At 42.5% G+C, this 8977-nt stretch overlaps 1 non-coding gene across 1 annotated transcript; it reads right to left on the bottom strand.

Moving 5' to 3' along the window:
- Positions 1-2083: 2083 nt before the first annotated feature.
- On the bottom strand, positions 2084-2189 carry LOC132618858 (small nucleolar RNA R71). Its single transcript, XR_009574361.1, has one exon. It is a non-coding gene; the product is annotated as a small nucleolar RNA R71 (small nucleolar RNA).
- Positions 2190-8977: the final 6788 nt, after the last annotated feature.

The following is an 8977-nucleotide window of genomic DNA, read 5'->3' as shown; positions in this document are numbered from 1 at the left end:
TAAGGAAGACCTTCCATACATACATATATAGATAGCATCATCATAACAACAAACCCAGCCTTAATAGGACTCGGTGTGAAGCATATCTGGCCACGATGGGTGATGTGGCGTGATTTTTACGCCAAAATCGATACTTTTCGGCTATAAGTTTTACTTGTTGTTAAGCAAGTCGATGTGATTTTACGTGTTTCTTAGTGTTTTTCAAGTAAAGGAATAGATTTGGCACAATCGCAGTTGAAGTGCAGAACCAGGTCGTAAATTGAGGTTTACGGCTCGTATTCTACAATACGGGCCGTATTCCGTGGTCGTATTAAAGGATTTCAGAAACAGAAAGTCAAGCTGAGAAGATGGTGATTTACGAGCTCAGTTTACGGACCGTATTTCAGTTTACGGTCCGTATTCCATCACGTATTTAGTCATTCAAGCGTCTGGCAGAAAGTCTGAGATTAGCAAAGTGAAAGACGACCAAGAAGTTTACGGACCGTAAACCACTTTACGGTCCGTATTTTGGAAGGTTGAGTTCCACACAGCTGAGAAGACGACGAGGGCGTAAACCATCTTTACGGTCCGTAAAGTGATTTACGGACCGTATTTCATCATGACGGGACTGAAGTGCAAAATCTGTAACTTATGTAATTTCAAAACCTATAAATAGTCATTGTAGGGTTTTAATATTCATCATTCATTATATTTTTGTCTCTTGACTTAGAACAAAAACTTCTCTCTAGTTTTTGAAGATTCAAACATCAATTCAAGTATTATCAATTCTTTTTTTTATTCCAAAGTAAGCATTTATGAATTCTTCAATTTCTTATTCATTGTTCTTTGTCATGAGTAGCTAAATTCCCTTACTAGGGTTGTGAACCCAATGATGGGTGTTTTGTGATTGGGCGTTGTGATTGATATACACATAATGGATTATTAGGGTTTGATTATTCTTCATTCTTCATTCATAATTAATGGTTGCAAACATTGATTAACGCCATAAACCTTAATTTATTTGGAAAAATAATTAGGGTTGGTAAGAATAATTAACAAGAACTCAAAGCTTTAAACTTTGTTTAATAAATTCACTTAGGAATAAGAGGAATTTACTTGGCATGATTAATGGTTCTTCATAATCACTTTCTTATATTTGGAAAAATCATAGAAAGATATAATCTTTATTTATTGGGAAATAATAGAGATTCACATAGAGATTAAGTGCATTCATATAATGATCCATTAGAAGTATATCAAGATCAATACCCATGATCATACATTCTATCTAACGGGGACACAACCTTAGTTTCTCTTACCATAAATTTCCACCAAAACAATAGTTTAGAAATTAGTCATAGACAAAACCCAACTTTTACCAACATTATCGGATTAAGATATTAGACCTAGAACTTAGCATTTACGACTTTAGTAACCTTTTCACACCATATTCCCTGTGGGATTCGACCCCAACCTTGTTGGGTTACTATATTTGACAACGTCCGCGTTATACCATTAATAGGTGTAATTTGAGCGTATCAAATTTTTGGCGCCGTTGCCGGGGAATACGGTTTTGAAATTACTAAATAGTGTTTGCTTTGATTAAAGTCTTTTGCTTATTCCATCGCACCTTGTTTTCTACTCTGTGTAAACTAGGTGAACATGAATCAAAATCAGCAGAATCAGCGTGCTGGTAATCAGGTGAATCGGTTGAACAATCAAGCGAATGAATCTGATGATGAGAATATTTTTGCTGAACTTGTTCAAGAGCAGGACTATGCATCTGCTATTGTTCAACCTCGAGTTGAAGCTGCTACAGTGAAAATTGACTCATCTTTATACCAGCTGTTGAAACTTGAGGGATACTTTCGGAACTCTACCGAGAATGACCCTCAACGTCATTTGCAGAATTTTGTGGATGTGTGTGCTAATCACATCCAGAACAATGTTCCACAAGATGCTATTCGGTTGAGGTTATTCAAATATTCCTTAGCTGGGGAGGCAAGAACATGGTTCGAGAAGCTGCCCCGAAATTCGATTACTTCATGGGCAGAAATGGTAGCTGTTTTTCTTACAAAGTGGTACCCCCCTAGCAAGAAGGCTGAGATTCGCGACAAGATTTATGAATTCAAGCAGCGACCGGGGGAACAACTATATGAAGCCTGGGAGAGATTCAAAGAGTATTTGCAGAAGAGCCCTAATCATGGTTTTCCGGAAAATATATTTATGGAGAAGTTCTACATAGGGTTAGATCCAGTGACACAGTCAGTAGCTAACAATGCAGCTGATGGGTGTTTTATGAACAAGACCTTTCGACGAGTGACCACCATACTTAACAAGCTGACAACTCATAATCAGGCTTGACACTCAAACAATGCTGAAGTGGTACCCTATGGTAGTGCTATGCTCCAGAATATAGTGAAGGAAAATCAGGATACCCAACAAACATTGGCAGAGCTTGCAACAAATATTTCCTTGCTGACGAAGAAGTTCGATGAATCTCAGATCAAAAAACTAAATGTTTGTGAGGATGATGTAGTTTTGCCAAAAGGGATGTACCATGCTCATGATGGTCCATTCCTTGATGGGCCACCCATGCAGGTTGAAGATGCCAATTATGTTAATAACTCTCAAGGGAGTTATCAAAGACAGAATTACCAAGGTGGCTATCAAAATCAGAATCAATGGAGACCTCAGCAAGGTCAAGGTGCTTACAACAACTATGGGAACTACAACAATAACTATGGTGGTGCGAACCAAGGGACAACAGCAACAATTTTGGGAACAAGAGGTCCAATCCTTATATACCACCAAAAGGGCAGTCGACAGAGCAGGGTAGTTCAAAAGTTGAAGAAATGCTTGAGAAGATTCTGGCTAATCAATCGAAGTCTGAAAGGACTTTATCTGGGCTGACAGAAACAGTGGGTTCTCATACAGCAGCTATTCAGAAGCATGAGTTGCAGATGAGGGATATATCCAGAGAGCAGCACCCTCCTAAAAAGGGAGGACTTCCGAGTGACACTATTCTAAATCCCAAGAATGGGGGAGGCGGTATAGACCGCGCATTTGCCATCACTACTAGAAGTGGCAAAACAATACAGGAGGCTGCTGAGGAGGTGACTGATCTTGAGCAAATAAATGAAGAGAATGAGGAGCAGTCTGAAACACCCATTATTGCTGATAAGAGGCCTACTGACAAGAAGGTTGCTGATATTCCAGAGATGGTGAGAGAAGCTGATGACACAAGTAAGCAGGTTGTAAAAGGGGCTCTCCGCCCTTTGACACAGCTTTTCAAAGCTAAACCTCATTTTCCTCAGAGGTTGGTAAAGAAGAATGAAGATGCAAAGTTTGAAAAGTTTTATGATCAGCTGAAGTAGTTATCTCTGAATTTTCCCTTCTTGTAAGCTGTCAAAGAGATGCCCGGTTTTGCGAAATATCTGAAGGAGTTGCTGACTAAGAAGAAGACGGTTCAACATGAAACCGTGAGTTTGACTCACACTGTGAGTTCTATTATCTTAACCACAACTGTTCAGAAAAGGGAGATCCTGGGGCGTTCACCATTCCTTGTTCTATTGGGTACCATGAATTTGCTCGCGCTTTGTGTGATAATGGGGCGAGTATTAATTTGATGCCTCTTGCTATATACAAGCAATCAGGTTTGGGAATGCCACGGCGGACTACAATGAGGTTGCAGATGGCTGATAGGTCTATCAAAAGACCTGTTGGGGTGGTTGATGATGTGATTGTGCGGGTTGGTGAGTTTTTATTGCCCGCTGACTTTGTGATTCTTGACTGTGCTGTTGATCGGGACATTCCTATCATTCTAGAGAGGCCTTTCCTTGCTACAGGGAGGGCTTTGATGGATTCTGAAAAAAATGAAATCACGTTTCGGGTCAACAATGAAGAAGTGACTTTTCAGGCTAGCAAAGGGATGAAGTTACCAAGTGCTTATGAGAGCATTTCGGTAATTGATTCATTTGATGTAGTTGATGATGCAGTGGAGTTCAAAATGGAAGAAGAGAGCTTGGGTGAGGCTTTGGCTGGCATTCTGATGAATTTCGATGCTGAAGACATGGAAGGCTATGAGGAGACAGTTAACTCACTTGTTGGGTTGGGCTCATACACATACCACCCAAAGAAGCTGAGTCTTGATCTGGAAAATAGAACAACTCCTCCAGCAAAGCCTTCGATCATTGAGCCACCTAAGTTGGAGCTTAAGCAGCTCCCGTCACACCTGAAATATGAGTTCCTTGGTCCCGACAGCACATTACCGGTGATTGTTTCAGCTTCATTGACTGAGGAGCAGATTGTGCAGCTTTTGGAGGTATTGAGGGAGTATAGGCGTGCTATTGGTTGGACCATAGCAGATATTCGAGGTATCCAATCTGGGATCTGTGAGCACAAAATTCAGTTGGACGAGGGCAACAAACCAAGTGTAGAGCATCAGAGGCGACTAAATGAGAATATGTAAGAGGTCGTCAAGAAAGAAATCATCAAATGGCTAGATGCAGGCGTGGTTTTCCCGATCGCTGATAGTAAATGGGTGAGCCCGGTCCAATGTGTTCCTAAGAAAGGCGGCATTACTGTTGTACCGAATGCTAAGAATGAGTTGATCCCGACCAGAACTGTCACCGGTTGGAGAGTTTGCATGGATTATCGCAAGCTCAACACAGCCACGAGTAAGGACCACTTCTCTATGCCCTTCATTGATCAGATGTTGGATAGACTAGCAGGGCGTTCTTATTATTGTTTCCTTGATGGTTATTCGGGTTACAATCAGATCAACATTGCTCTGGAAGATCAGGAGAACACCACGTTCACTTGTCCTTATGGGACATTTGCATTCAGCCGGATGCCTTTTGGTTTGTGTAATGCACTAGCGACCTTTCAGAGGTGCATGATGTCAATATTCTCTGACATGGTGGAGGATTTCTTGGAGGTGTTCATGGATGATTTTTCCGTGGTGGGTGACTCATTTGATGATTGTCTTAGCCATCTGGGTCAAGTGCTAAAAAGGTGTGAAGAGACTAATCTGGTACTGAACTGGGAGAAATGCCATTTTATGGTGAAGGAAGGGATCGTCCTCGGTCAGAAAATCTCTGAAAAGGGAATCGAGGTCAATCAAGAAAAAAATGATGTGATCTCCAAACTTCCTCCACCTGTCTCAGTCAAAGGTGTCTGAAGTTTCTTGGGGGCATGCTGGGTTCTACAGGCGCTTCATCAAAGATTTCTCTAAAGTTGCCAATCCTTTGTGCAAGCTTCTTGAAAAAGAGGCTAAATTTGTGTTTGATGAGAAGTGCCAGAAGGCGTTTGAGGAGTTAAAAGTGTGTCTCACTACTGCTCCTATTATTGTTGCTCCTGACTGGTCCCTACCATTCGAACTGATGTGTGATGCTAGTGGTTTTGCGATTGGTGTTGTGCTTGGGCAGAGGCACAATAAAATTATGCACCCGATCTATTATGCTAGTAGAACACTGAATGCTGCACAGATGAATTACACAGTGACGGAGCAAGAGCTGCTTGCCATTTTGTTTGCCTTCGAAAAATTTTGGGCCTACTTGTTGTGGTCCAAAGTTGTGGTTTATACTGATCATGCAGCCTTGAGATACCTCATGGCAAAGAAGGAAGCAAAGCCGCGACTGATCAGATGGGTGCTACTGCTGCAAGTGTTCGATTTTGAGGTAAAAGACCGAAAGGGCACTGAAAACCAGGTGGCTGACCATCTCTCTCGGCTTGAAGAAGCTGGGAGACCGTCCGATGAGCTTGATATAGATGATGCTTTTCCAGACGAAAGGGTGTTGGCGGTGTCAAATGAGGTAGCACCATGGTATGCTGATTTTGCCAATTATTTGGTAACAGGTATAGTTCCCGATGATATCAAAACTTACCAAAAGAAGAAATTCTTGCGGGATGCTCGGCAGTACTATTGGGACGAGCCTTATTTGTTCCGCACATGCGCTGATAACATCATTCGGCGTTGTGTTCCGGAAAGTGAAGTGATGGCAATTCTAAAGGCATGCCATGACTCTCCTGTTGGGGGTCATCATAGCGGAAACCGGACTGCAGCCAAGGTACTTGAGTGCGGCTATTACTGGCCAACTGTTTTTCATGATGCTAATCTTTTGGTGCGGTCCTGTGATCAATGTCAAAGGCAAGGGAATATCGGCAGAAGGCAAGAGATGCCTATGAATTTTGTTATGGAGGTGGAAGTGTTCGATGTCTGGGGGATCGACTTTATGGGACCTTTTGTGAGTTCTGGTGGAATGAAATATATCTTGGTAGCTGTGGATTATATGTCAAAATGGGTTGAGGCGGTGGCTTTACCCAATAATGAAGCCAAGAGTGTTATGCGGTTCCGAGGGCGATAATCAGCGATGGTGGATCCCACTTTTGCAATAAAGCGTTCGCGGGACTGATGGAGAAATATGGTGTAAAGCATAGGGTGGCAACGCCTTATCACCATCAGACAAGTGGACAGGTTGAAGTGTCCAATAGGGAGATCAAAAGTATTCTAGCAAAGACAGTGAATGCCAATAGAACTGATTGGGCCCGCAAGCTCGATGACGCTCTATGGGCATACCGGACTGCTTTCAAGACTCTAATTGGGACTTCACCCTTCAAGCTTGTATTCGGGAAAGCATGTCACTTGCCGGTTGAACTTGAACACAAAGCTATGTGGGCGCTGAAGAAGTTGAACATGGATTGGGAGGAAGCAACCAAGCTGCGGTTGTTTCAATTAAATGAGATGGATGAATTTCGGTACCAGGCATATAAGAGTGCAGCCCTTTATAAAGAAAGGATGAAGCAATACCATGACAAGAAGATTCTGAAGCGAGAGTTCTACAAGGGCGACTCTGTATTACTGTTTAACTCTCGGCTGAAGTTGCTACCGGGTAAGCTTAAATCCAGGTGGTCGGGTCCGTTTGAGGTGGTAGGTGCTTCACCCCATGGCGCGGTTGAATTGAAGTCCGGAGATGGTACCCGGACATTTAAGGTGAATGGGCAGAGATTGAAGCACTATCACGGAATGGTGTCGGAGGATTTGGTACAAGGAGTGATTGGTCACCACCTTCATGCCGCGACGTTAAATTAAGCGCTTCTTGGGAGGCAACCCAAGTGTAATGTTTATTTTTCTTTGTTGTTCTTCGTACATATAGGGTAATGGTTGTTTTGGTGCAGGAATATATGACAAAAAACAAATCTGCTGAAATGCAGGTAAGTTCAGTTGTCAAACACTGTTCCGCTACATTGCAAAAGACGCCTGAAGTTTACGGACCGTATTTCACAATACGGCTCGTAAACCAGGGTGTATTTAACAATGCTGCAAAACAGTGAGCACTGCAATGTAACATGCTGGTTTACGACCATGTAGGACGAACCGTATTTCACAATACGGTCCGTAAACCTGAACGTAAACTAACATGAGACAATACAGTGCACTGCCCACAATAACATCTCTAAATACGGGCCGTAAATCAATTTATGGACCGTATTTAGAAAAAAAATAAAAATAAAAAAAAGGGAATAACACAGCGATTTAAATATAACAAGCAGTTTATATCAAGGGCAGAAGAACTCAAAAACTTAATATCACCCCCACGATTTTCCCACCATTAATATTCTCCCTCCATATTTCTCAACTGAAACGATCCCTCTTCAACTCCCCTTTCATCCCCACGACTTCCCACAATAAACCCATCACTTTCCATCTTCCTCACCACCATAAATACACCAACCCCACTTACCAACTGACCCAGCTCACCACAAATTCGTATCCCCTTCTGCCCTAGGTTTAAATTCGTTTGTGATTCAAGTGTGTTCTCTAAAAATCTGTGCCTACAGTGGTCAGTTAGTTCTTCACCAAAAAGGTATGATTGGTTTTCCTTATTCTTCTACATCTGTGAATTTGAACTTGGTGGTAAGTGATTGTTTAGACTGGGTTTATGAAGTTATGCATTTGATACCTTGGTTAATGATCTTGTGGGGGATAAATATGTTTAACTCTTTCAAATTCTTGTGGGTCATTGTTAATTAAACCCAAATGGGTTGGAGGGCATTCCATACTTCAAATTCAAAATTTGAAGTTTTGGTCTGCCCACCAATGGCTTGACTCTGCGGGAATTATGAAAATTGGTAGAAAATGGGTGAAGTCTGAGTAACCTAGGCCCCTAACACAATGTGAAACCACGATGTGCAATGAAATTTTGAAATCAAAAAAGTGTCTGTCTGTGGTGCGTAATACGACTTCACTTTACGGACCGTATTTCACTTTACAGTCCGTATTTAAGCATGTATGATTGAGCAGATTGTTATCCAAAAGGGAATCCCAGTTTACAATCTCACTTTACGGACCGTATTTCACTTTACGGTCCGTATTTAAGCTTATAGAATGGAACAACATGTTATCCACTACAAAAGCTCAGTTTACGATCGTACTTTACGGACCGTAAACCAGTTTACGGTCCGTCTTTTGTGTTTACGACCACAGACAGAACATGTATTCTGTGCACAGTCATATATTCTTATCTTTGGTTGATTGTTCCATGGTAACTAATATGTGGTGTCTTTTGCAGGAATGGGTCAGAAAAGAAAAGCAACGAGAGCGGGGGCCCACAGCAGGGGCAAGAAAAAGATAGCGCGCTCGGATTCAAGGATGATAGATGAACCTTCCACTTCGGAAGGGGAACAATCAGGATCCGAGTACGCCGAGGTCATACCGCCACCAAAAGTCCGGGGGGCCCACCCAAGACACAATGGCAACCACATCAACCCTGCCCTCACCCATGACTCCATCAAAGTCTGCGCCGGAAGCCTCCCAGTCTGAAGAGGGGGATTCTGATGCGGAAGCATCAAGCAGGGGGGCTGCCACCCAGACTCCACCAGAGAGTGACTCAGCAGGGCCTAGTGAGGGCAGTGATCCGGTTGATGGTACGCCGCCTAAGAGTCGTAAGCTGGTCGTCAGGACCAAGCATTTGGATGAAGAAAAGCTGCGGTTCTC

Source organism: Lycium barbarum, chromosome 1 (genome assembly GCF_019175385.1).
Source record: "Lycium barbarum isolate Lr01 chromosome 1, ASM1917538v2, whole genome shotgun sequence".
Taxonomy (NCBI): Eukaryota; Viridiplantae; Streptophyta; class Magnoliopsida; order Solanales; family Solanaceae; genus Lycium; species Lycium barbarum.
This window is presented reverse-complemented; position numbering and strand designations above follow the sequence as displayed.